General features: G+C 45.4%; 1 protein-coding gene across 10 annotated transcripts in view; it reads right to left on the bottom strand.

Moving 5' to 3' along the window:
* Positions 1 to 25,964, bottom strand: part of TIAM2 (TIAM Rac1 associated GEF 2) — a 323,817-nt gene that overhangs the window by 210,264 nt on the left and 87,589 nt on the right. Inside the window, exon 1 of one of the 10 annotated variants that reach the window (XM_060616974.3) lies at positions 15,316 to 16,821. The exons of 7 other annotated variants lie outside the window; for them this stretch is intronic. The gene's annotated coding sequence lies outside the window, so the exon portion shown is untranslated. Of the gene's footprint in view, positions 1 to 14,313; positions 14,414 to 14,917; positions 15,114 to 15,315; positions 16,822 to 25,964 lie in introns of those variants that run through there. 2 more of the 10 variants (XM_060616970.3, XM_060616972.3) reach the window with 2 other exon arrangements.

Here is a 25,964-nt window from a genome sequence, read left to right as displayed (position 1 = left end):
GTGTTGGTGAGGATGTAGAGAAAAAGGACCCTTCATGCACTGTGGGTGGGAATGCCAACTGGTGCAGCCACATAGAAAACGGTATGGAGTTTCCTCACAAAGTTAAAAATAGAACTACCCTATAATCCAGCAATGGCACTACTGGGTATCTGCCCAAAGAACACAAAAACACTCATCCAAAAAGGTATGTGCACCCCTATGTTTATAGCAGCATTATTTACAATAGCCAAAACACGGAAGCAGCCCAAGTGTCCAACGATTGAAGAACGGATAACGAAAACATAGTAAAGACGTACAATCAAATATTATTATTCAGCCATTACAAAATGAAATCTTTGCCATTTGTGATGACATGGATGGAGCTGGAAAATATAAGAGAAATAAGAGAGAGGGAAACAAGTACAATAGGATTGCATGCTTATGTAGAATTTAAGAAAGAAAACAAATGAGCAAAGGCGGAGGTGGGGCAGGGAGGGAGAGACAAACCAAGAAACAGACTCATAACTTACAGATCACAAACTGATGGTTACCAGAGGGGAAGTGTGTGGGGGAATGGGCGGAATAGGATATCGGGATTAAGGAGTGCTCTTGTGATGAGCACCGGCTGATTAAACTAAAAACTTAAAAAAAAAAAAAAAAAAAAAAAAAAATGTTTAAGACCTGCCTGAACAAGACTTTATCTGCACCATCAGCTGTCCTGGGGCTCCAGGCTGTCTGCCCACAGTGCAGATTTTGGATTTACCTGCCTCCATGATCACGTGAGCCACTTCCTTACAATAAAACCTTTTTTGAGTGGATATACATACATATATATCCTAATATACCCTACAGAACCCTAAAATACTATATATGATACACACAATGCATACATATGTGCACATACACACACGTATATAAATACTGACATACAGAGAACTGAAAGTTTCAAGAAATAGTTATCCTTACCACTTTGCAATATACTTGGATACCCTCTATTCCACGTTATGCTTTGTTATTACACCTCATGTATGTCTCAGTACGGGTACCACTCAAAAGAAAAAAAAAAGTCAGAAAGCTGCTGGAATCAAAAAAAAAAAAAAAAAAAAAAAAAAAAAAATATATATATATATATATATATATATATATATATATATATATATATATATATATCTCCTTAGAATTAAAAGGACAAAAAAAATTAAAGAAAACAACCTGACCCACTAAACTGACATCACTACCCGTGACTGATAGTTTGGGGGGGGGGGGGGGCACATACTGTTTTATTCAAAAGGCTGCCTACTGTATACAGTGTTCTGTACCTGAATATCCTCTTAACATAGCACAGAAATCGTTCCATATTTATGGACACTTATTTTGTTTCTACGTAGACCTTTTATTATAGGGACAGTGAGATAAGGAAAAAAGCAGAGTGAAAATGAAGGTTTCCGAAAGCCCAAAGCAGAGTACCAAAGTCAAGTTTAAACTCATTCACAATTTAATCCTAGGCTGATTTAGGGTTTCCATACAGTGGACAACAAAAGGAACCAAGAATAGGAGGCAGACATCTTCTCTGGACATCGGTGACTTATGAGAGCTTTCATTCTTTTTACTGAAACATTAGTACTGCTGCTCTCCCTCCCAACTATTTTCCAGCAAAGATTCCAGTAAAGATTAGGAAATTCAATTTCAGGCTTGACCATCAGACTTACAAGAACAGGTTAAATTCTATGAATTCAATTACACATACTGGCTAAAAAGAAAGGCAGCAAGGCACATCCCTGTTGTCCAAATCGGCCCCTCCCCCTTCCCCTCCCTGTTTCCTGTCTTACTCATTTCTCTTTTTAATGTTTTTACATTTATTCATTTTTGAGAGACAGAGACACAGCATGAGTGGGGAAGGAGCAGAGAGAGAGGGAGACACAGAATCCGAAGCAGGCTCCAGGCTCTGAGCTGTCAGCACAGAGCCCGACGCAAGGCTCGAACCCACGAACTGCAAGATCATGATGACCTGAACCAAAGTCTGATGCTCAACCAACTGAGCCACCCAGGCGCCCTTCATCTCTCCATTTCTATTTGAAATGAGCTGCAAAGCTTCTGTTACCATGGAAGTCTCAAACCCATTTATTTCCTACCTATTCATGTATCCCAAACACAGTTTCTTATTCTAAAAAGCACAGATCAGATTCTTTCAACTTTATAAGTAGCAGTACAACAGAGTCAAGAGCATACACATTCAGACAGAAAGGTGCCAATGCTTAAGGGCCTTAGAAAATCTCTTCCGCCAGATTCAGGACTACATTCAGTCCTCTGGAAGGGCCCCGGGGACTTTCCCCACTCCCAGCCCAGGGGAGTAAGACAAAAGGACACTTGAACCCTTTTGTCCTCTACCCTGGCTGTAATTCACACAATTCCAGTGTATCTCTTTCGTTTGTTGGAATTTCACAAAAGATGTAGTTTGGAACACAAGATTCCTCTAATTTTGAAGGTGTGAAAACCACCAATATTGTACCTTTCACAAACAGGAAAACAAACCTGGAGAGGCTGAATGGTGTCCATAGATCTCCAACCTTATCCAGTGCCGACCAGAACTGGACCTCCAGAACAGGAGTGCCCCAAATGTGGTGTGGGGTCAACGGAAGCAGCATCTTGTGGAAACTTGTTAGAAATGAAAATTCTCCGGCCAATCCCAGCTCCTAATCAGAACGAGTAAGCGTGGGAGGGTGGGGCCCAGAAATTGCGCTTTTTACCAAACTCTCCAGGTGATTCTGATGCCTGGAAGTTTGAGGATCTCCGTTCTGGAGCGAAACCCATTGTTCTTTCCGTCATTCTCTTCCTCCTCCTATTCTAATCCCACATCTCTACTGAATCACACAAGAAACAATTGCCCAAAAATACTGATCCTAACTACAGATACACCCACTGAAAAAAGAAAGACCAACGTTGTGATAAGGTCTTCGAATGCAGCTATGATGCAATTTTTTTTCTTTTTTCACAATAAGAACATCCACAACCAAGAGGGTCAGATACAAGTTAAGGTCTTCAAGGAGTAATTCAAGGGGGTAGGATTTACTAATATTTCAGAGATTAAACCTCAAAAGGGCTGAGAAATGCTAAAAAATTTATTTTTGGAAAACCAGTCACGGTACCCTAGACGATCCGTAATCAATATATTGGATCTTAGAACACACCAAAAAGAGACAGATAAGACACAGGAAGATTTTAAAACTATGAGACAGCTCCTTCTAAAAAAAAAACCGAGATGGGTCTATATAGACTTCACAGACCCATTATATCCAATATCTGAAACCTCACTTCCAGATTCTCAAAAATAAGGAGAAACACAACCATTTCTCACCCCCAGCCTGAGGTGACTAATTCCATCAGGCCTCATGGTGTGTGAGGTTTGAGGCATAAATCCATCACCGACACAGGTGAATTTGCTGACCTTCTGCAAAATAAACATACAAGAGGCACTACACAGACTAACCGTTGTAAGCCGCTCCTCAATTTCAGGCTATTTTCACAAATTTCGAGAATGCCAAATGACAAATTACAACATGAAGCTTGAACATCTACAATTAAGAACCACGGTGAGACTCATACTACTCAAACCCCTACTTATCTTTTCCTTGATGAAATAAAATCTTCCAAACTAGGTCCTATGAAGCACTTGGTAGATGAACTTTCATCTTGAAAAGGAAATACAGCATCTACCAAAGCGGAGAGGCTTCAGGGAGGGGTGAAAAGAGGTGGAAGGCTTTAGCCAACTTCCGGAACTAATGTGAAGAGTGTAAGCGGCTCGCAAAGAATATGAACATTTCCAGGGCCTCCGCTCATTAATTCGCTTCAGATTAATTAGTATAAAGGGATGCATTGCAATAATGAAGATTTTTTTTTAATTTTTTTTTTTAACATTTATTTATTTTTGAGACAGAGAGAGACAGAGCATGAACGGGGGAGGGTCAGAGAAAGGGAGACACAGAATCTGAAACAGGCTCCAGGCTCTGAGCTGTCAGCACAGAGCCCGACGCGGGGCTCGAACTCATGGACCGCGAGATCGTGACCTGAGCCGAAGTCGGCCGCTTAACCGACTGAGCCACCCAGGCGCCCCAATAATGAAGATTTGATAGGCAAAGCCCTCCCCGTCTCCTGGCAACGTTCCTCCATCCCCACCCCGCACAAACTCCCACCGTTTGCAAATACCTGCAAAAACCCACGAGATACCTCGAGAGCAAAGACACAAAACTTGCAAACCAGGCTCCAGACCACAATTTAAGGGTGGTTTCTGTTTGGAGAGTAAGCTTCCTTTCCTTGGACTACATTCACTGCCATTGCAAGGCTATAGGTAACTGTTTTTAACCGAGAGTCCCCTTCTGGAAGCATGGCCCGCCGCCTTCCCACAGAAAACCAGTCCCTGCCCCCTCCCCCAAACTACCATCGTTACAGACCCGTTATATCCAGACTAATGGAGCAGGATGGTCATCAAAACCAAAATGTATTGTGAATGACACGGACAACTGCTTTGTAATGATCTTGTTTATAATTAGCCCACGTTGATAGACTTTTAAGATACCAGTTGTTGCTTTTTAAAACCATCAACAAAAACGTCATGGCTATTTATAAACATGGAGGCAAGACAAAGCCATGTTTCTCCTTACACAAAATAAAGGGGTGAACTAGATGCCTCCCCAGATTCCTTTCGGCTCCAATAATGTATCCAGGGTCCTCAAATCCCCCGCTCATAAACTGCTAGGAAAAAGTCCCTTTATCTCCGTGCAGATGATACAATCTGCCTTAACCAACACAATAAGCCCCAGCTGTAGGCCATTCTCTCTCTGTAAAGTTGCACATTCCTTTGGGGAAGCGCTGAGGTACACAAATGAAGAAGCTGTTATTGCCTCTGCTAATTCCAAGAAGTCATAGGTTTGGGTCCACTCCCACAGAAAATCTGAAACATTTCCTGGTTCTTTGATGGAGTACTCCCAGCAGGTCCTGCTAACGGGTAAGCAAAGAGAAGCAGAAAGAATCCTGGGATCCAAGCCTCGCTCTGCTTGCACTAACTTCTGAGAATAGAGGATTAAAGCAGGTCATTTAACTTCCCCCAAACATCAAGTTTCTCTTCTGAGAAATGGGTTGAAGTACAAGATTTCGAAAGGTTATTCTGTTCTAAAAGGCCTACTGATGCGTGACAAACTATGAAAGCATTATAGAGCGGTTGGTGATCTGAGACGTTTCTAATATGTGTCTGTATCACTATCATTTTTCAAAGTTGGTCCTGCCTGCTGCACCCAGAGATATAAATGTACTGAAATTCTTCAAGAATCTCTGACGCATTCTATAAATGTTTGAAGATTTTCCTTTAGACAACACGGAAATGACAGGAGGTGTTACTTAACGTTGACGATAAAATGGGTACGAGCCCATCCATTTGCAGAACTACCCATTTATTGATTTGCGGAAAATTCCAAGTGTTGGCTGCCAACGGTGTAGACACCGTTCAAGTTTCACTCAATTTTCTAACTAATGAGATTTATCAAGCCACCAAAATTTAGTTTCTGTGACAGACAGCTTTTCAGAAAATGCCATACTGCAATGACATTCTCTTCTCAACACATACACGGGCTCCAGCAACGTCAACCATCCTTCTGGACCCAATTTCTTCACACATTGAGACTAATGGCCAAGGCGGAACTTATTACAGTCAGACATGGTGACATCCCCCAACGCTTAGACAGGTCATTTTAAAATCTCGATTACATGGAAACCTGAAATAGAACTGGCAAAATGCTGCTTGTTAGGGTTTCTTGGGAAATGACCTTTATGGAAGAGACGGAAATGCTTTTTCGTTACAGTCATTACAAAATAGGTGTTCTTAAATACGCTGAAATTTTCTCTACTGGTGTTCACTTTTTTAATGTTTATTTTTGAAAGAGACACAGAGAGAGCGAGCACGTGGTAGGGGGGAAGGGGTGGGGAGCAGAGAGAGAGGGAGACACAGAACCTGAAGCAGGCTCCAGGCTCTGAGCCGTCAGCACAGAGCCCGGCGCGGGTCTTGAACCCACGAACCATGAGATCATGACCTGAGCCCAAGTCAGATGCTTAACCAACTAAGCCACCATGTGCCCCTGGTGTTCACTTTTAATAGGCTTGTAACTAATATATTTAACAAATCTTTTCTTTAAACGTTTCTTGAAAAAAAAAATGGTGCCTGTCAAACAGCACATCACAGGTCAGTCAGAAATATGGAAAAAACTACTACATTTATAGGTGGGTAACCTCCAAGTCTCTCGTCCCTCTCTGGCAAATTAATACAGTTAGGTCTCCCAATCCTGGCCAAGCCATTTCAGGCCAGCACCACGCAGGGAAGGACACATGAAGGGTGCCAGGATCCCACCCCGCACACCCCCACCTGCTCTCCAGGTTGGGTGTCCTTCAAGGGCAATGGTCAGTCACCCAAAGGGTAGAGTTTCTCAAACTACAAATAGCCACCAGCAACACCTGATGTGCTTGGTAAAGTGCCCCCTGGGTCTCCAGAATCACCAGGTCAAAGTTCGTTCCAGGAACCTGCACTTGAATCTGCAGTTAAAGTTAACCTGAACTCCCAAACGGGGAGGCAAATTCAAGTTTGAGAACGGCCATCTCTGGCTTCAGTTTCTCCACGTGTAAGAGAAGGTAACAAGACCTGACCGTTGCCTAAATCCTCTCCTGACTGGTCTTCACAAGCCATCCCATTAAGACTCAGCAATGCCAGGGGTGCCTGGGTGGCCGAGTGGGTTAAGCACTAAACTCCTGACATCGGCTCAAGTTGTGGTCTCCACGGTGGTGAGGTTGAGCCCCAAAATGGCGCTGAGCATGGAGCCTGCTTAGGAGGCTCTCTCGCTCTCTCACTCTCTCTCTCTCTCTCTCTGTCCCTCCCCTCTCCACACGCGCTCACTCGCTCTCAAAAATAAACAAACATCAAGAAGACTCGGTAATGGCATCACTTTATATGGACATTGTCATAGCATCTCCACCTGGGAACCGACGCGGCTACTTTGTTCTACACACACCCACACCAGCCCACCCTGCACTCCAGAACTCCACCATCATTGCCTCCACTGAGGCACTGATCTTATCTGTTTCTTCCCCAGCCCTTCTAGTTCAATACTGAATTCCCCCACACCCAGTTCCAGAGGCCTTGAAATTCATGTTATCCACAGCCCCCAAGATCACAGATAATTATTTCCTTGCTGTATCTAATCATTCATTTTGGATTTACCAGGACTCAACACGCTCCCCAGCCCTGCCCTCCTTGCTAGTGTTGGCTGATGGCTACTGGCCCTCCAGAAATGAATGCTCAAACACCGGGGAGCATAATAGCAAAGAACAAATAGGCTACTTTTAAATTCTCGTAACGATTTTTCCTTCTGTTTTCTTATACTCAACACTGAATACAAGCATTGAGTTTTACAGCTGAAAGGATCCCTAAGTCATTTAGTCCACTGTGACTCCCCCCGGCCACCAAAGTCGCAAATTCAGAAATGGAAACTCAGAGAGGTGGTCACGTTTCGCTTAAGATCACACACTTATTTTTGGCAAAACTACCCAAAACCGAGGCTCTTAAATTATCCAAAACCCAAGCTCCAGTCTTTTTTCAATATGGTATGCTGACTGCCGGATTATTACCTCTGACTGGACACATACCAAGAACAATTCTGTCAAACACATACAAGTTATCTTTCAAATAGTTCATTCTTTGTTGCCCATTAGAAGGGAGAAAAAGGCACTGACGAAAGAGGCATATGGGTCCCAAAACATTACAAACAACAAGCATGGAATGATAGCTTTTAAATAGTTAAGAAGGGGGGCAGCTGGGTGTCTCCGTCAGTTAAGTGTCCAACTTCAGCTCGGCTCAAGATTTCACAGTTCATGGGTTCGAGCCCCGCGCTGGGCTCTGTGCTGACAGCTCAGAGCCTGGAGCGTGCTTCGGATTCGGTGCCTCCCACTCTCCCTGCCCCGCCCCTACTGGCAGTCTGTTTCTCTCTCTCTCTCTCAAAAATGAACATTAAAAAAAAAAAAGTAAGGAATCCAACTGAGAGAGGGAAGGACACAGACACATTCAACCTCTATGTGGGTAATGCCACCAATTAGCAGATGGACCCTCTGAGTACAGAGGACAGAGTATACTTTTCCAGAAAAAGTAAGGAGATAGGAAAGTGTCAAGGAGCACTTCAGAAGGAGGACATTTGAGATGACCTGGGAGGGTTAAGTGTTCTCCAGATAAAACAACACAATTCCGACGCGGGAGAAAATGAAAAGAAGCGAGCTGCTGGCAGGTGTTGGATGTGTACGTAACGAACGAATCCATCCATGGATGTGTATGTAACAAATGGATCCAATCAGAGGCGTTTCTGATTTCAAGTCTTATGTGCAACAAAGTTATCTGCCCACAACGTAACGCGGGGCATTTCTCAACAAGAAGTTCTGCAGACAGCTGTGAAGGGAGAGTTATTATAGAAAACTACGGTTTCGGAGCGATTATGTTTTTCCAGAAGCATAGTTCAAAATGAAACAGTTAAATGGGAAAACATTTCGGTTTTTGATTTGGCAAACGTTCATCAAGGTTTCACGTCTTCATACAGTTAAGTATTAATCCCAGACGTTTCAAATGCCACCGACACAAACGATAACTTAATTCATCTGAATGTATTCCAGATGTGTTCTTCCTCGGTTTCTGTTCCTGTGTACAAAGCCCCTCTTCTGAAAGTACAAAAATATCCATTTTAAACCAGTGTTATGGTTATCTAGAGTGGTACGGGTAAATACAAGTAATATCATATGAATCACCACCCTAGTATGAGGCCTGAAGAGGGAAATTAACGAGGAGAATCTGATGCCTCACCTACCAGAAGACATGGGGAACCATTTGAAAGCAATTTTCATTTTCTTCCTGAGAAATCGAATGCCCTCCTACGTGTAGGTGAATTGCCAAATGAGTAGAAGGTATATTCCAGACCAAAATCTAGATCCGTTGATACCCCATGCGATGACACTGTTACTACCCCACACTTAGGGAAGATGGGGAAACATGTATTTTTAGCATTTTATTACTGGTAAAATCCAGTGTTTATTTTCAATGTTTGTTTATTTTTGAGAGAGAGGGAGCCAGCAGGGGAGGGGCAGAGAGAGAAAGGGAGACACAGAATCCAAAGCAGGCTCCAGGCTCCAAGCTGTCAGCACGGAGCCCGAGCCCTGCGCGGGACTGGAACCCATGAATCGTGCGATCATGACCTGAGTCGTGACGGAAGTCAGATGCTTAACCAACCAGGTGCCACGATACCGTCTATTTAAAACAGCCAAATACTTGGCCAAGGGTCACTCAACTTTACAATCATGATATTACCCTCAAAAACAATCTCAAAGAACACTTCACTCCCTCTATCAACCAGCATTTAAGAGTGTCCACGAAATACCATGCTGAACCTGGAAGGGGTACAGAAAGAAAATAAGCAAAGCGCTCCCTACACGATGGTGAACATACCACAATTTGGATGCAATGACCAGCACAGACCACATGGACTGGAAAGCCAAGAGAGGCTGACACACAGGAGGCAGGCTCCGCAGGGTCTCAAGGGGTGACCGCAACAAGGCGTTTGCCAAACAGGGAAAAACCATCGTAGGGGACGGCGCGCAAAGGGGATGAAAAACCGAAGGAGTGGGCCCTGTACTTTGCCACACCACCCCACGGCTCCAGCCTGCTGAACATCCTTATTTCACAGAATTTGAGACCACCACATCACACATCCAAGGAGGGAGGAATGAACACTTCTGGAACTCCTGTACTGTGGCAGGCCAGGTTCTGAGCACATTATGTAAATTAATTCATTAATTTCTCAATTCTCAAAACGATCTTCCATAAGGAAGGCACTGCGGTCGCCCTCCTTTTAGAGATGAAAATCCCGAGGCATAGGAACCTCTTTACTAGACAAAAATAAATAAGGAAAAACACCGTGAAACGGATGGTTTCAAGAGGAGAGGTGGATGGGAGGGCGGGAGAAATAGGGGAAGGGGATTAAGCGGACACTTACCATGATGAGCACTGAGTAATGTACAGAACTGTTGAACCTTATAATGTACACCCTGAAACTAACAACACTGTGTGTTCGCTACACCAGAAATTAAAAAAAAAATTAAGCCACTTTGAATTTTAAAATAATATTGTATTAAAACCCATCAGTATGCTTCAAAGGCAATGAGAATCCTTACCTTTTACCAGTTTTAGGGAAAATTTGCCAGCTTAGTTACTATGCCATTTCCCAAACTCCTAATGACAGGAGAACCTTCAAAATTCCAGTTTTGCATCCTGTCTGCAATGCAAAGGAATCAGTAATGGCAACTGCTGAAGAACTGTGTCCAAGAGACCCAGTCAGAAATCTAAGCAAGAATTTAAAAAGAAACCTTGTAACCCAACACCATGAAAAACACAAGGAAAGCTGAGGTCCAGATTCTGTTACTCAATCTAGAAACCTCATAAATGGAAACAAAGCAGACCCACTTCCAGCTGGATGGAATGCCTGGAGAGGATCGGGCTGGATCCCAGGGCGGACCGGAATCCAAGTCGGGAAAGGCTCTATACACGCCCCTGGCGGGGAACCTTCTCAGCCAGCGCACCAGCCTGTATCTACTGGCCCTAATCTGTGGAGGGCTTCACATGTGGGAACTTCTTGTTCTTTCTTAAAATTGTGAGCTCGGTCATAAAAATAAAAGCTTCCAAATGAGCTCGGTTGTCATGAAATCCTCAATTCACTTACAGCTACAGACATGCCAACAGCTAGCAGGATGAAAGAGGAACACAGAAGCAGGCAGACCTGGGTCAGATCTCAGCTGTGGGACTTTGTTACTATGTGAACTTGGGTGAGGGGCCCCCACAGGTCTCCGACCTTGCTCCCTGTTGCTGAGATCCTGAACATCCTTAACTGGACACAATCCTCCCTCCCTCCCTCCCTCCCTCCCAGGCCCATTCCACCCCCCGTTTCACGAAACCTCCTCCTCCAGGGTCCCCAGCCCTCCACGCCAGTGCCTTTGCATCAACTGCTCTATCACAACTGCTCTTTCCACCAGCCTGGCCTTGCTAAATCCACTCACCACAAGCCTAAGAGGGGCTCGGTCTAAAACACAAATCTCCTCTGCCCAAAAAGTGATTTGCGTTTTTTGTTGTTGTTTTTTTTTTTTTTCAGTTTTATTAATGTTTGTTTATTTTTTGAGAGAGAGAGGAGACAGAGTGTGAGCGGGGAGGGACAGACAGAGAGAGAGACACAGAATCCTAAGCAGGCTCCAGGCTCCGAGCTGTCAGCACAGAGCCCGACACGGGGCTTGGACTCACGAACTGTGAGATCCTGACCTGAGCCAAAGTCTGACGCTTAACGGACTGAGCCACCCGGGCACCCCTCAAAAAGTGATTTGCTTTTATGTCACAATGTCACTTGCCTTTCTTCTCTACTTGAAGTTCTCTTACTTCAAAGACTTAAGGCACTTAGTACAACTTAGGAGCTCACTAAATGCCTGTTCAGGGCTGAGGGACAGTTATTCAGGCTTCAGTTTCTTCTTCATTCCGCTAAAAACCTCCACGCTCTTTTCAGAGGAATAAATGGGACCGTTCCCTGGAGCCTAGCACGGGGTCTGAGAGGCACTTCCTGCCATAGATTCTGACTTTCATCTGGGTGCTACTCACTTTTCCAAAGTGTGCAAAGTACTATCCCACACGGGAGCTCACCGGACCCCTCTGATGACTCTGAGACCGACGAGGTTACATGAAGAAGCTGAGGCCAGTGACGTTTAAGGCCTGCACAATCAAGGCTCGTTTGTGGAAAGACCTACCGATTCCAAATCCTGAGTTTTCTGTGATGCCTTTTCGTCAGGAGTTCTGGCATGGTTTATATTTATAGAAAGCAATTCCTACCCATCTCTCCCATGAAGTTTATCCAGCAAAAGGTGTCATTTTACTGCACCTCTGAAACACAAACACATAGGCCAAATTCCACTACAATGGACTCCAAGGACTTTGGTTTGTGCTACGTCAAACAATTGCTTTAAGCAAACTGTCAGCTGGCTCGTTCACGCACTCCTTCATTCAGCAATTATTTACCACATGCCCATGTGACACCAGGCACTGTGGTGCTGAGAACGTCCCCTTCCCTGAGAAATTAGAATTATACAAGTTTTCCAACGGAAGCCAACGGTGGAAGATCCAGAATGCGGGCACCCGAATAGGTACCTGAATGAAGAGCAGTGAACTAAAAGCCAGAAAATCTGAGAGCTCATCCCGGCTATGCTCCTACATAAGCTGCGAGACCTTAGACAAGTCCCTGGTCCTAGGTTTCCTGACCCACAAAAATGGGAAAATTGGTCCTAAACGTTAACTTTCAAGTCATTTTGTGCTATGAATCCTAGAGATTCCAGGATTCCACACACCGGCAAGTTCTTCTGACGCTGACAAGTGAGATTTTATACCGCAATTTTATAAACTTTTGTGATTTTTAGAATGTCTTCAGTTCCTGTATGAGATGGCACTTGCGTTCAATTTATCATCATACGTTTATTTAGCAAAGCTCTTTTGGCCTTACTCTCAAGATTTTTGCACCCTTCTCTCAGCAAATGATTAGACGTATAAACCTTAGTGCCTTAAAAAGTAGCTAAGGAGGCCCACTACATGTTGGCACACATCTCTGATGCCCACCTATAAATTCATACTCCCAGATTCTTCCCTGTAATCAAGTAGAAGACATCTAAGAATCACCCTGAACAGCCAGACATAAGATACAGCAAACTGAAGCACATTCCTATACGCTGACTTACATGAGAAATTTCCCAAAACCCTTTCTTGCTTCACAACTTTCTCGACTTCTATAGAAGTGACCTTTTCTTTTCTCACTCATGCAAGGAACCTTAACTGAGCTCCTGCTCTGTCAGTGTCTGTGATGGGTGCTGAATACAGTAGTGGGGACAGGCTGCAGGGTCATCACTAGCCCACATTGTATTTCGGGGTGAATTACAAAAGGTGCCCCGTTCCAGTGGAGATGAGTGGTGCACCAGGGGTTTGGGAAGTGGAGTTCAAAATTTCAGCCTCTAAATACCCGCTGGACAGGATAGCCTTGTGCAGTGAACAACTTGCACAACTGTGCAAGGTAGCATTGCTAGATGTGTTTGAAAACAAAAGTCATGTTCTAGTAGAGGCACTGCCTACAACAAGAGGAAGAGCTTAAATGCCTAGAGATAATGGGGAAGGAAAGGCTCCTGGAGAAGCTATTTGACTGACACGTGAAGGATGTGTGCGTAAACAGCAGATGGAAATCGGAATAAGAGCGTAAGCGGAATGCTCATTCATTCCAGATAGAGGTCTAGAAATGACAACTTGGAATTAGTGTGATGTGTCTGGCAGTGTGTCGTGCATGTGTGTAAGGAGGCGAGGGAGGGGAGACGCAGGGAACAGCTCCTAGACAAGACTGAAAAGGCAGGCAGGAGCCAGATTATGAAACACCTTATTTGGTACGACAGGTTAAGGTGTGAAAACCTGATTCTGAGATCACTTATGGGCCTGTTTTGCCACTAAAAATAAACTCTTCTCCAACCGTACCTTGCCATATTTTTTACATGTACCAAACACAAAAATCTCTGATACCCCAAAGCGACAAGTCTCATCCTATTAGCCAAATCCGATAGAAATCTGCTTTTAGAACTGCACCCGTTTTGTTTCATATTTCCTTTTTAGCACATAAAAAGCCTAAAGAACGTCAGCAAACGTCTTTAAGTGTACAAATTCTAACAGTTGCGCTCAAAGCGTAAGCCCAGTGATCGACACTTTTCATTCAGAGCCTAGGTCTGAAATATTTACAGCATATGGTCTGCACCTGTAAGAAACCTGTAAGACTTGAAAACTTCTAGAGACACCCCAGCTGGAGCCATTGGAGAAGGACTTGAAGGTGGCCAGGTGCTTTCCATTAAAACAATTATGTCAGCAGCACTTGAGAAACAGGAGGTAGAACGAGTGAGTAACACAGAAGAGAACCCCCAGACCTTCACCACGTAGAAATAAACGTCTTACCACGACCCGAGGCTGCCCGGAAGATTTCAAGGGTCACCAGGCAGCCTCCTAGAGGGCCCCCACAGGGACAACGCAGAAAAACACCCTCCTGAATGGAACTGTCTCCCGGACCAAGCAGTCTCCTCTGCCCCCTCCCCCCAACTAAATAAAGTTACCCATTTTGCGATTTTAGGAAGAAGGGGCACGGAAACCCATCGCTATTAAGTTTCGCCGTTCCCTCAATGTAAACCACCCCGTGCAATCTTACTCCATACCTTTACGGCGGCTGCCGGCAGCCAACTGTGGCAAGAAAGGGCTCTTTTCTTCCTTAACTGGTTTTGGTAAATACGATCCATTTGGGACACAACGTGTCGGCTTTCCCAGAAACTTGGCACCTCGCCCCCCCACCCCCCCAGGCGCAGGGCCCGTCGGGGACGGTCGGCGGGGCAGCCGCCGCGGGACTTGTCCCCACCCCACCCCCCACCCCCGTCCTCCCCGAAGGGCCGGGGCTCCCACCGCCCGCGGGGCCCGCGCGCCTCCGAAAGTTGAGCCGCCGCGGGACCGGGAGCGGCTCCCCCCGGCCCCTCCCCGCCTCCGCTCCCGGCCCCCGCGACGGCTCGGCGACACGCCGACACGCGAGGCCCGGGCACCTCGTGGAAGGCAGTTCTGGCAAGTGTCGCCGCCGCCGGGTCCGGCCGCGCGGGGACAGGGGGAGCGCTCGGGGCGCGGGCGCCGCCGCCGCCGCCGTCCGCGCCCCCCGGCTCCCTCCCGGGGAAGGAGGCGGCCGGCGCCGGGAGACAAAGCGGAGCGCGGGGGGGACGGCGGACCGCCGGGCGCCGCGCGGGGAAGGGGGACCGGTGCGCGCCCGCCGCCCCTTACCTTGGCTCCGGCGCCGGGCCCCGCTCGCCCGCCGGCCACACGGCCGCGCCCGCCCCGCCCGCCGCCGCCCCAGTGCGGGGCCCCGCGGGGACGCCGGCGGCGCCGGGGACCAGAAGTGGCTGGGGTCACTCGGTCCTCCTCGGCGGCCGCGGCCGGCCCTCGCCCTGCGAGCAGCGCCAGTGGAGGCGAGAGCGGCCGCACCTCCTCCCCGGACCGCTCGGCCCGCCTCCCTCCTTCCCTCCGCACCCGCCCGCCGCCCAGCCGCCCCCCTCCCCTCCCCGCCCCTCCCCGGCCCCGTTCCTCCCCCACCCCGGCCCCGGCCGTCGCCCCCCGCGCTTTCTTTGGGACGCGCCAACTAACGCAGACCCACAACTCGCGAGCTGTGCGTGGGCGCCTACCCTGCGCCGGGCGCCCTGCTTGCCATCGAGGCGTGAGGAAGCCGCGGCTTCTTCCCCGGAGAGCCGGGGCGCAGCAGACGGCTCCTGGGGGGCCACCCAGGACAGGAGCCGAATCCCTGGTCGTCGTGCGCCAGGCAAGAAGGAGATGGAGGTGTGCCGCCTGGAGACCCGAGGGCGCAGGAGAATTCGGACTGCGGAGTTGGAGAAGCCGCGCGGGGTTTCTGAGAGAAACCGGAGTTATCCCCAGGGCGGGGATGATGGGGACCAAGACGACGCCCACGAGGCGGCAATGATCCTGCGATCGATCGCGGTCCTGGGTCCTTGCGTTTACAGAGGATCCCCCCTGCAGAGGACAGGGAAGGGAAGGGAGATGCAGCCCAAGCGTGATCCTCCAAGAAGCAGGCGCCGAAACGGGACGGACGAGCCTTGGAAGGATTTCTTAGGGCAAGTGGCTGCGAGATGACGTGGGAAAAGGAGCGAGCCCGGCATTACCCACACCTGATCCCCGGGAAGGAGCGAGGGACGCCATCACCCTAGCCTCCCTGCCGCCTGAGCAGGATCCTCGTGAGTCCTCTGTTTCCAGTTCCCCTTGGGACCCACCTGCCTAGTGTCCATGGCTATCAGTCATCCATCGGCTGGGAAGTGTGGCCTTGGGCACGGACCCAGGGATGAATTTCAGAACGTAAAAGCCAGGGCGGTTGGTCAATTAAGCTCCAAGAGAGCTGGAGGAAGAGCCTCACAGCTGCCCACAATCTCAGAGACAAATGGAATCCACTCTCGCACGCACACCTACAGTTTTTAAATGAAGCCCCAAGGGTTTGCTGTGATCTGGAAGGGCCTGGCTGTCCACCTTGCACGGATACAGGCTCTGCTCACAACTGACCCCTCCCCACCTGCATAGGAGCTCCCCTGCCCCATGCGCACATGGCCCTGGGTGGGGGGGGGGGGGGGAACCTCCTCACTGCACTCACCCTTCAATCCTCAATCCAAGCATCACCTGGTCTGAAGAGCTTTTCCCAGTCAGCACTTGACTTATTGCTGCCATAGACCCAGCACACTGCGGTGTGTTTTTGTTTTTCTGTTTTCCCCCCTTCTTGTATTGCAATTTTTCACAATGTTTTATAAAATTTATTTTTTTCCCCCTGATTATACAAGTAATATGTTCATTGCACAAACTTGGAAAAATACATACAGCCCAAATGTCTCCAAGCTCCCCAGCCTTCTAGGGGCAGCCTCCCTTGATAGCCAAGTAATCAGAGTCTGAGCCCCCATTCCCTGTGTATCAGTCTGGGTCCATTCGGGAGGGAGAAACCACACAGCAATTAAACAGTGAAAGTTTAGGGGCGCCTGGGTGGCTCGGTCAGTTACGCCTCCGACTTTGACTCAAGTCGTGATCTTGCAGTTTGTGGGTTCACACCCTGCATTGGGCTCTGTGCGGACAGCTCTGAGCCTGGAGCCCGCCTCGGATTCTGTCTCTGCCTCTGTCTCTCTCTCTGCCCCTCCTCTACTTGTATGCTCCCTCTCTCCCTCTCAAAAATAAATAAATAAACTTAAAAAAAAAAAAAAAAAACAGTGAAAGTTTAATACAAAGAATCGTTACCTACAGGATTTGGAGCCGTGAGGACTGGCCAGTAAGAAGTAAAGAGAACTCAACAGAAAACAGGTATAGCACATACAAGGATCTAGGAACAGCCACTAGTCCTAGGACTGAGAGCCCCAAAGGATGAGCCTCCTGCTCCCCAAGACTGAGACTCAATCCTGTTGGGGAGGGCTTCGCCATGGCTCACTGAATGGCAGGGAAGTCACCATGGTATCATGCCGGTAGAACTTTCTGGAAATCCACCCTCTGAAATTTGCTGGTAATCTACCCCCGAGGTTGTGAGGAGAGCTGCTCACGGGCGTCTCATGGAAGCACTTCACTGCAAAGTCACTCACAGAGCAAGGTGCCGGGAGAAGCCACGACTGCCAGCACTGCAGGGCCCTGGTGCCAGAAAGCTGCCCCCAAATGCAGGAGCCGGCCAGGCAAGGGCATGACAACCAGCAGGCAGAACTCTGTCCTCCTGCAGTATCCCCTCCCCCCCCCCCCCATACACACACCCTGTACGGACACTTAACAGGCCAGCCAGCAAGGAAAGTATGTCACAGGCCCAGATCCATTTTTGCAGAAAAGGCAAAAAGGAGGAGTTTGGAACTGACAAGCAATGAGCTGGTAACCAGGACCCCAGGACCCCAGGCAACCTTGAAAAGTCCAGGCGGGGGGCACCCGGGTAGCTCAGTTGGTTAAGCGTCAGACTTGGGCTCAGGTCAGGATCTCACAATTCCTCAGTTTGAGGTTCACAGCCGGCTCTCTGCTGTTAGCACAGAGCCTGCTTCAGATGCTCTCTCTCCCTCTCTCTCTCTCTCTCTTTCTGCCGTTCCCCTGCTAGCGCTCTCTCTCTCTCTCAAAAATAAACATAAAAAAAAAAAAAGTCTAGGCATAGTCATTCCCCTCCCAAAATACACCTGCACATTCACTTGAACACTGTCGCATCTGCGAATCTTGTCCCCTCGGCTGGCCATTGTGTTCCTGATCGCCATGCCCTCTCCTGCAAGCTGTCTCAGCTTGCCCTCCTCCAGCCTTGCCCCATGTGGAGGCAGGGACACCTCCTGTCCTGGTTCCTCACAGCACAGCTAGGACCAAGTTGTTAAGACTCAACAAAATTTAGCAGAAGCCTCGGGGAAACACAAGGGGATTACAGAACAGAAAAGAAAAAAGCGAAAGCCTAATCATGGTCCCCCCAAACGTGAAACCGTCCCAAGGGCTCCCTACACTGTGTCTCTCTCCTTAGCCCAAGCCCCACGCAGGGAACCAGCGTGTGTTCCCCTCAGCCCCCCCACCAGAGTCCAGGCTGCAGTGCCGTGAGGCCCAAGCGAGAGAGAGACAAGTTTCTCTTCCCCTTCAATCCTAGTCCCGCTCCATTCAATACAGAATAATCTGCAGAGATACAGCTCTGTGTAAAGATGAACATTCATCTAATGTTAGGACGAGAAACTTAGTCTCCCCAATGCCTGAACTCATTTATCAATCCACTTACGGAGCACCTACTCAGCACCTGGCACTGTACTGGGCAGTAAAGACCTAATCTGAGCAACGGTTACCATCTGAGGGAGGTGGATTGTAAATAAATCATTTTGCAGGTAGTTCTTTTTTCTACCTCTGCTAAAGAACACAGAGCATCTAATAATGAGGGTTAACACAGTCCTAAAGAATTAGAGAGGGACCCCCTGGAGAAAGCAACGTTTTGCTGAGCTCTGAAGGATGACTGAAGCGGAACATTCCAGAAAAGGGAAATGGTGAATTTGAGGCTCTGAGGTGGGAAAGAGCTGAGGCCATTTGAAGAAAGGGTTTAAGGACAGAGCTACAGGAGATGAGGCCAACGGGGCACATCAGAGCCACTCATGCATGCTCGTGTAGGCATGCGAAGAATTTTGGATTTTATCCTTCCAACAATGAGAAGACCCACTGGAGGGTTTTAAGCACTGGTCTAGCTGCGGGTGGAGAACAGACTGGAGAGAAGAGCAGACACTGGGCCTGGAGATAGAGACTGAGCAGTAACAGGCGTGTAGAAATGAAGCATAGGCCGGGGTGTGGCTGGAGTGCCCTGGGGCAAAGACTGTGGATAGAAGGGACAGAACTCTCTCAGGGTGAACTTGGGTGAGCAAAGAGAATGGGGAAGGAAGAGCCAGCGAGCTGGGGGACAATCAGGAAGTTATGTTGGATCCTCTTCATTAGCGAGATCAGCATCCCTGTGGAATGACCAAAGGCCCCGGGAAATCAAATCGATTCCAAAAATTCAATTCAAAATTCCATGCTTGGCAAAGACAAGAACAGCTTGAAGGTTTTAAAAAAAGGCAACCTTGCTTTCCTCCCCATCCACTCACTTCCTAGCCCTCGAAAGTAATCAGCCAGTCTCCTATTATTTTCTAAAAAGTTGGAAATAATATTAGTTGTAACCCCACTCCCTAGAGATACCCATTTTGTTATATTCTCTTGCAGAATCTTTACTTAAAATACCCAAAGCTAAACGCCGCAGTTCATCTTTTTATCTGCATTTTCTGGCACATAAAAGGTGCGAGCCATGTTTGCAGAATTGAATTTTGTTTCCAAAATCTTCCCCAGTGCGGTGCAGTATTTCTGATAGAAGGACACTGAGCTGATGGTCATACCTCCCGAGTTCTACAACAAGTTTTCTTAAAACACCTGTCTCACTTGGGGAAGACTTTTTTTTCAAGTTATGGCTTTTTGCTCCTTTTTCTCTTTCCCAGCACCTAAGAGAGTCTTCCTGCCATGTAAATAAAGTCTCTGCTGCAGCCTGGGCCCTGCTGGCCACAGAAACGACCACACACACACACACACACACACACACACAACCACTCAAGAATGACCATGTTTTGGGGCACCTGGGTGGCTCAGCTGGTTAAGTGTCCGACTTCGGCTCAGGCCATGGTCTCCCAGTTCGTGGGTTCGAGCCCCACGTCGGGCTGTGTGCTGCCGGCTCAGAGCCTGCTTCGGATTCTGTGCCTCCCTCTCTCTGCCCCTTTCCCGCTCATGCTCTGTCTCTCTCTATCTCTCAGAAAATGAATAAACATTAAAAAAATTTTTTTAAATAAAAAAAAATGTGTTTAATACGTGTCTCCACAGAGCTCAAAAGCAGTATTACAACCTGTTCGTGGGCAGGAATGAGGATTCCAGCAACAGTTACTTCCACTAAGTGCTTTTCTATACTTCATATCCTTAACGTTAACAGCTACTCGCCGTCTCCCTCCCAGCACCCCAGGATCCAGTAGAGAGGCAAACACCACGGTGACTCCGGTCCAGCTGCCTCTCCAGCATAGGCAGGCAACTCCGCCAGTGTGCCAGGCTAATTTTGGAACAGTCAAGATTTCTAGAGGATAGCCTTTTCGAGGAAGGCCACATCTGTCCTTTCTGAAGATCACTTGGTCACATACAAATGGGTCTTTCCTCTGCCTGCTTAGGAACTTGCACAATTTACTTCACTACATTTTTCAAACTTCTGAAAGAAAGAAAGTAGCAGGATTGATTATAATTCTAAAAAGCTGTGTTTAACCCAAAACTCTAGATCCACCCTCTAGATCGATTGTCTTAAAACCATTTGCACGGGGATGCCTGGGTGGCTCAGCTGGTTGAGCGTCCGACTCTTGGTTTCTGCTGAGGTCATGATCTCATGATTCGGGAGTTCAAGCCCCATGTCAGGCTCTGTGCTGACAGTGTGGAGCCTGCTTGGGATTCTCTCTCTCCCTCTCCCTCTCTGCCCCTCCCTGCTTGCATTCTCGCTCTCTCTCTCTCTCTCTCTCAAAATAAAAAAAATTAGAAGTTAGTTTTTTTAAATGTGTATATGGTGTGTAGTTGAGAGGTAGAGTTGGGGGGTCTGTGTGTGCACCTGCACGTGAGGGTCATGGATCTTCCTTCTCTGGATTCATTTGACCAGTTTCCCTTCCCACTGACAAGTTCAAAGGGTCTAACTTTTTTTTTTTTTTTAATAAATCTCCCCCCGCCCCTTTTTTTTAAATTCTAGTGTACTTAACAGTATAATATTAGTTTCAGGTATACAATATAGTGATTCAACAATTCCATACATCGCTCAGTGCTCATCACGATAAGTTTACTCTTAATCCCCTTCACCTATTTCACCCATCCCCCACCCACCTCCTCTGTGGTAACCATGAGAGTGTTCTCTATAGGTAAGAGTCTGGGTTTTTTGTCTCTTTTTTTCTGGGTTTTGTGTCTTAAACTCCACATATAAGTGAAATCACATGGTATTTGTTTTTCTCTGACTTATTTCGCTCAGCGTTATACCCTCTAGCTCCATCCGTGTTGTTGCAAATGGCAAGATCTCATCCTTTTTTAGGGGTGAGTAATATTCCCTTGTACATCTATACCACAACTGCTTTATCCATCCATCAGTTGATGGACACTTGGGCTGTGTCCATAATTTGGCTATTGTAGATAATGCTGCTATAAACATCGAGGTGCATGTATCCCTCTGAATTAGTATTTTTGTATTCTTTGGGTAAATACCTGGAAGTGTAATTGCTGGATTGTAGGGTAGTTCCATTTTTTTTTAATGTTTCTTTATTTTGAGAGAGAGAGAGAAAGCAGGGGAGGGGCAGACAGAAAGGGAGAAGGAGAATTCCAAGCAGGCTCCATGTGGTCAAGTACAGAGCCTGAAGTGGGGCTTGATCCCCTAAGCGGTGAAATCATGACCTGAGCCAAAATCAAGAACTGGATGTTCAACGAACTCAGCTCCCCAGGCACCCCAGGATAGTGCTATTTTTAACTTTTTGAGGAGCCTCCATACTGTTTTCCAGAGTGCCCGCACTAGTTTTCATTCCCATGAACAATACACAAGGGTTCTTTCTCCCACCTCTTGGCCAAAATTTGTTGTTTCTTGTGTTTTTTACTTTAGCCATTCTGACAGGTGGGAGGTGATAGCTCATTGTGGTTTTGATTTGCATTTCTCTGATGATGAGTGATGTAGAGCATCTTTTCATGTGTCTGTTGGCCATCTGGATGTCTTCTTTGGAGAAATTCTGTTCATGTCTTCTGCCTATTTTTTAATTGGATTATTCATTTTGGGGGTGTTAAGTTGTATAAATTCTTTATATATTTTGGATACTAACCTTTTACTGATAAAAGGTTACTGATACGTTATTTGCAAATATCTTCCCCCATTTAGTGGGCTGCCTTTTAGTTTTGTCGATTGTTTCCTTTGCTGTGCAGAAACTTTTTATTCTGATGTCGTCCCAATAGTTTATTTTTGCTTTTGTCTTCCTTGCCTCAGGAGACATATATAGAAAAAGTTGCTATGGCCAATGCCAAAGACATTACTGTCTTTGCTCCCTTCCAGGATTTTTATGGTTTCAGGTCTCACATTTATGTCCTTGATCCATTTTGAATTTTTTTTTTTTTTTTTTTTTGGTATGGTATAAGGAAGTGGTCCAGTCTCTTTCTTTTGCATATAGCTGTCCAGTTTTCCCAAAACCATTTGTTGAAAAAACTCTTTTTCCCACTGTACATTCTTTCCTGCTTTGTCAAAGATAAACTGACCATATATTCATAGGTTTATTCCTGGGCTTTCTATGCTGTTCCATTGATCTATGTGTCTATTTTTGTGCCAGTACCATACTATTTTGATTAGTACAGCTTTGTATTATATCTTGAAATCTGGGATTGTGATATTTTTAGTTTTGTTCTTCTTTTTAAGGTTGTTTTGGCTATTTAGGGTCTTTTGTGGTTCCATACAAATTTTAGGATTGTTAGTGCTAGTTCTGTTAAAATTGCTGTTAGTATTTTGATTGGAATTGCTACAGATTGCTACGGGTAATGTGAAAATTTTAACATTTGCCCTTCTAATCCATGAGCATGGGATATCTTTCCATTTGTTTGTGTCATCTTCACTTTCTTTCATTGGTGTTTTATAGTTTTCAGAGTACAGGTCTTTCACCTCTGGTTAAGTTTATTCCTAGGTATTTTATTATTTTTGGTATAATTTCAAATGGGATTATTTTCTTAATTTCCCTTTCTGCCATTTCATTATTAGTGTATTGAAATGAGATGGATTTCTGTACATTGATTTTGTATACTGCAACCTTCCTGAATTAATTTATCAGTTCTAGTAATTTTCTGGTGGAGTCTTTAGGGTTTTCTATATATAGTATCATATCATCTGCAAACAGTAAAAGTTTAACTTCTTCCTTACCAATTTGGATGCCTTTTATTTCTTTGTGTTGTCTGATAGCTGAGGCTAGGACTTGCAGTAGTACGATGAATACAAGTGGTAAGAGTGGACATCCCTGTCTTTTCCTGACCTTAGGGGAAGCTCTCAATTTTTCACCATGGAGGATGATTTTAGCTGTGAGGTTTTCAAGTATGGCCTTTATTATGTTGAGGTTTGTTCCCTCTAAACCTACTTTGTTGACAGTTTTCATCATGAATGGAGACTGTACTTTGTCAAATGCTTTTTCTGCATCTACTAAAATGATCATATAGTTCTTATCCTTTTTCTTATTGATGTGATGTATGACATTGATTGATTTGCCAATATTGAACCACCCCAGCAACCGAGGAACAAATCCCACCTGATCACGGTGAATGATTCTTTAAATGTATTGTTAGATATTGGTTTTGGTATCAGGTATCTGGTTTTGGTATCAGGATAATACCTGCCTCATAGAATAAATTTGGAAGTCTCCTTCCTCTTCCATTGTTTGGAGTGATTTAAAAGAATAGGTATTAAGACTTGTTTTAAAGTTTGGTTGAGGGGCACCAGGGTAGTTTAGTCAGTTAAGCATCCAACTTCGGCTTAAGTCATGATCTTGTGGTTCATGAGTTCAAGCCCCGTGTCAGGTTCTGCTTTGGATTTCTGTGTCTCCCTCTCTCTCTGCCACTCTCCTACTTGTGCACACACTCTCTTGCTTCTCTCTCTCTCTCTCTCTCTCTCTCTCTCTCTCCTTCTCCCTCTCTCTCTCTCCCTCTCTTTCTCCCTAAAATAAATGTTAAAAAATTAAAAAACAATAATAATAAATACATTAATAAATAAATAAATAAATAAGTAAATAAATAAAAGTTTAGTAGAATTCACCTGGGAAGCCATCCAGTCCTGGACTTTTGTTGGTTGGGATTTTTTTTATTATTATTATTACTGATTCAATTTCTTTGCTGGTAATTGGTCTATTCAAATTTTCTATTTCTTCCTGAATCAGTTTTGGGACGTTATATGTTTCTAGGAATTTATCCATTTCTTCTAGGTTGTTCAATTTGTTGGCATATAAGTTTTTCATAATATTCTCTTACAATTCTTGTTTTTCTATGGTGTTGGTTGTTATTTTTCCTCTTTCATTTCTGATTTTGTTTGAGTCTTCTGTCTGTCTGTCTCTCTCTTTGATGAGTCTGGCTAAAAGTTTATCAATTCTAGGGGCGCCTGGGTGGCTCAGTCAGTTGGGCGGCCAACTACAGCTCAGGTCATGATCTCACAGTCTGTGAGTTCGAGCCCTGCATCAGGGTCTGTGCTGACAGCTCAGAGCCTGGAGCCTGCTTCTGATTCTGTGTCTCCCTCTCTCTCTGCCCCTTCCCTGCTTGCTCTCTGTCTTTCTCTCTCTCTCAAAAATAATTTAAAAAAAAATTTTTCAGTTTATCAATTCTGCTGATCTTTTCAGAGAACCAGCTCATGGTTTCATTGATCTATTCTATTGTTTTTTTAGTGTCTATTTCATTTATTTCTGCTCTAGTCTTTATTATTTCCTTCCTTCTACTGGTTTTAGGTTTTGCTTGTTCTTTTTTGCAGCTCCTTTAGGTGTCAGGTTAGATTGTTTGAGATTTTTTCTTGCGTCTTGAGGTAGACCTATATTGTTATGAAATTCCCTCTTAGGATAGCTTTTGCTTCACCCCAAAGACTTTTGGACCACTGTGTCTTCATTTTCATTTGTCTCCATGTATTTTTAATTTCCTCTTTGATTTCTTGGCTGACACATTCACTGTTTACTAGCATGTGATTTAACCTCCATGTATTTGTGTTCTTTTCAAATATTTTCTTGTGTTTGCTTTCTAGTTTCATAGTGGTCAGAAAAGATGCATGGTATGACTTCAATTTTTTTTTTTTTAATTTGCTGAGACATGTTTTGTGGCCTAATATGTGGTACATTCTGGAGAATTTTCCATGTGCACTTGAAAAGAATATGTATTCTTCTGTTTTAGCATGGAATGTTCTGAACATATCTGTTAGATCCATCTGGCCCAATGTGTCATTCAAAGCTACTGGTTCGTTGATTTTCTGTTTGGATGAACTGTCCATTGATGTAAGAAGGGTCAATGTCCCCTACTAGTATTATATTACTATTAGTTCCTTTATGTTTGTTATTAGCTGCTTCATGGATTTGGGTGCTCCCATCCCATATTTATAATTGTTATATCTTCTTACTGGCTTGTTCCCTTTATGACTACACAGTGTCCTTCCTTGCCACTTGTTATAGTCTATTTTGAAGTCTATTTTGTCTGATATAAGAGGCTACCCCTGCTTTCTTTTCACTTCCATTTGCATGGTAAGCGCTCTTCCATCCTTCGCTTTCACTTTGCAGGTGTCGTTAGGTCTAAAATGAGTCTCTTGTAGGCAGCAGATAGATGGGCCTTGCTTCCTTTTCTTTTTTTTTAATCCACTCTGTCACCCTATGTCTTTTGATTGAAGCATTTAGTCCATTTACAAGTTTACATTTAATTACAAGTAATTATTGATAAGTATGTACCTGTTGCCATTTTGTCACCTGTTTCACGGTTGTTTTTGCAGTTCTTCTCTGTTTTTCTCTTGCTGTCTTCTCTCATGGTTCACTGGCTTCCTTTAGTGATATAGTTGGATTACTTTCTCTTTATTTTTGGCACATCTATTACTGGTTTTTGATTAGTGGCTACCATTAGCTTTGTATATAACATCATATGCATATAGTAGTTGATAGCCACTTAAATTTGAACCCATTCTTCACTCCTCTCCCCACTACATCTTAGGTATATGGTGTCATAATTTATATCCTTTTATTTCGTTAGTCCCTTAATTGATTTTTATAGGTATGCTTATTTTTACTGCTTCCTTGCTTCCTAC

The sequence above is a fragment of the Panthera onca genome, chromosome B2, assembly GCF_046562875.1.
Source record: "Panthera onca isolate mPanOnc1 chromosome B2, mPanOnc1 haplotype 2, whole genome shotgun sequence".
NCBI classification, from domain to species: domain Eukaryota; kingdom Metazoa; phylum Chordata; class Mammalia; order Carnivora; family Felidae; genus Panthera; species Panthera onca.
This window is presented reverse-complemented; position numbering and strand designations above follow the sequence as displayed.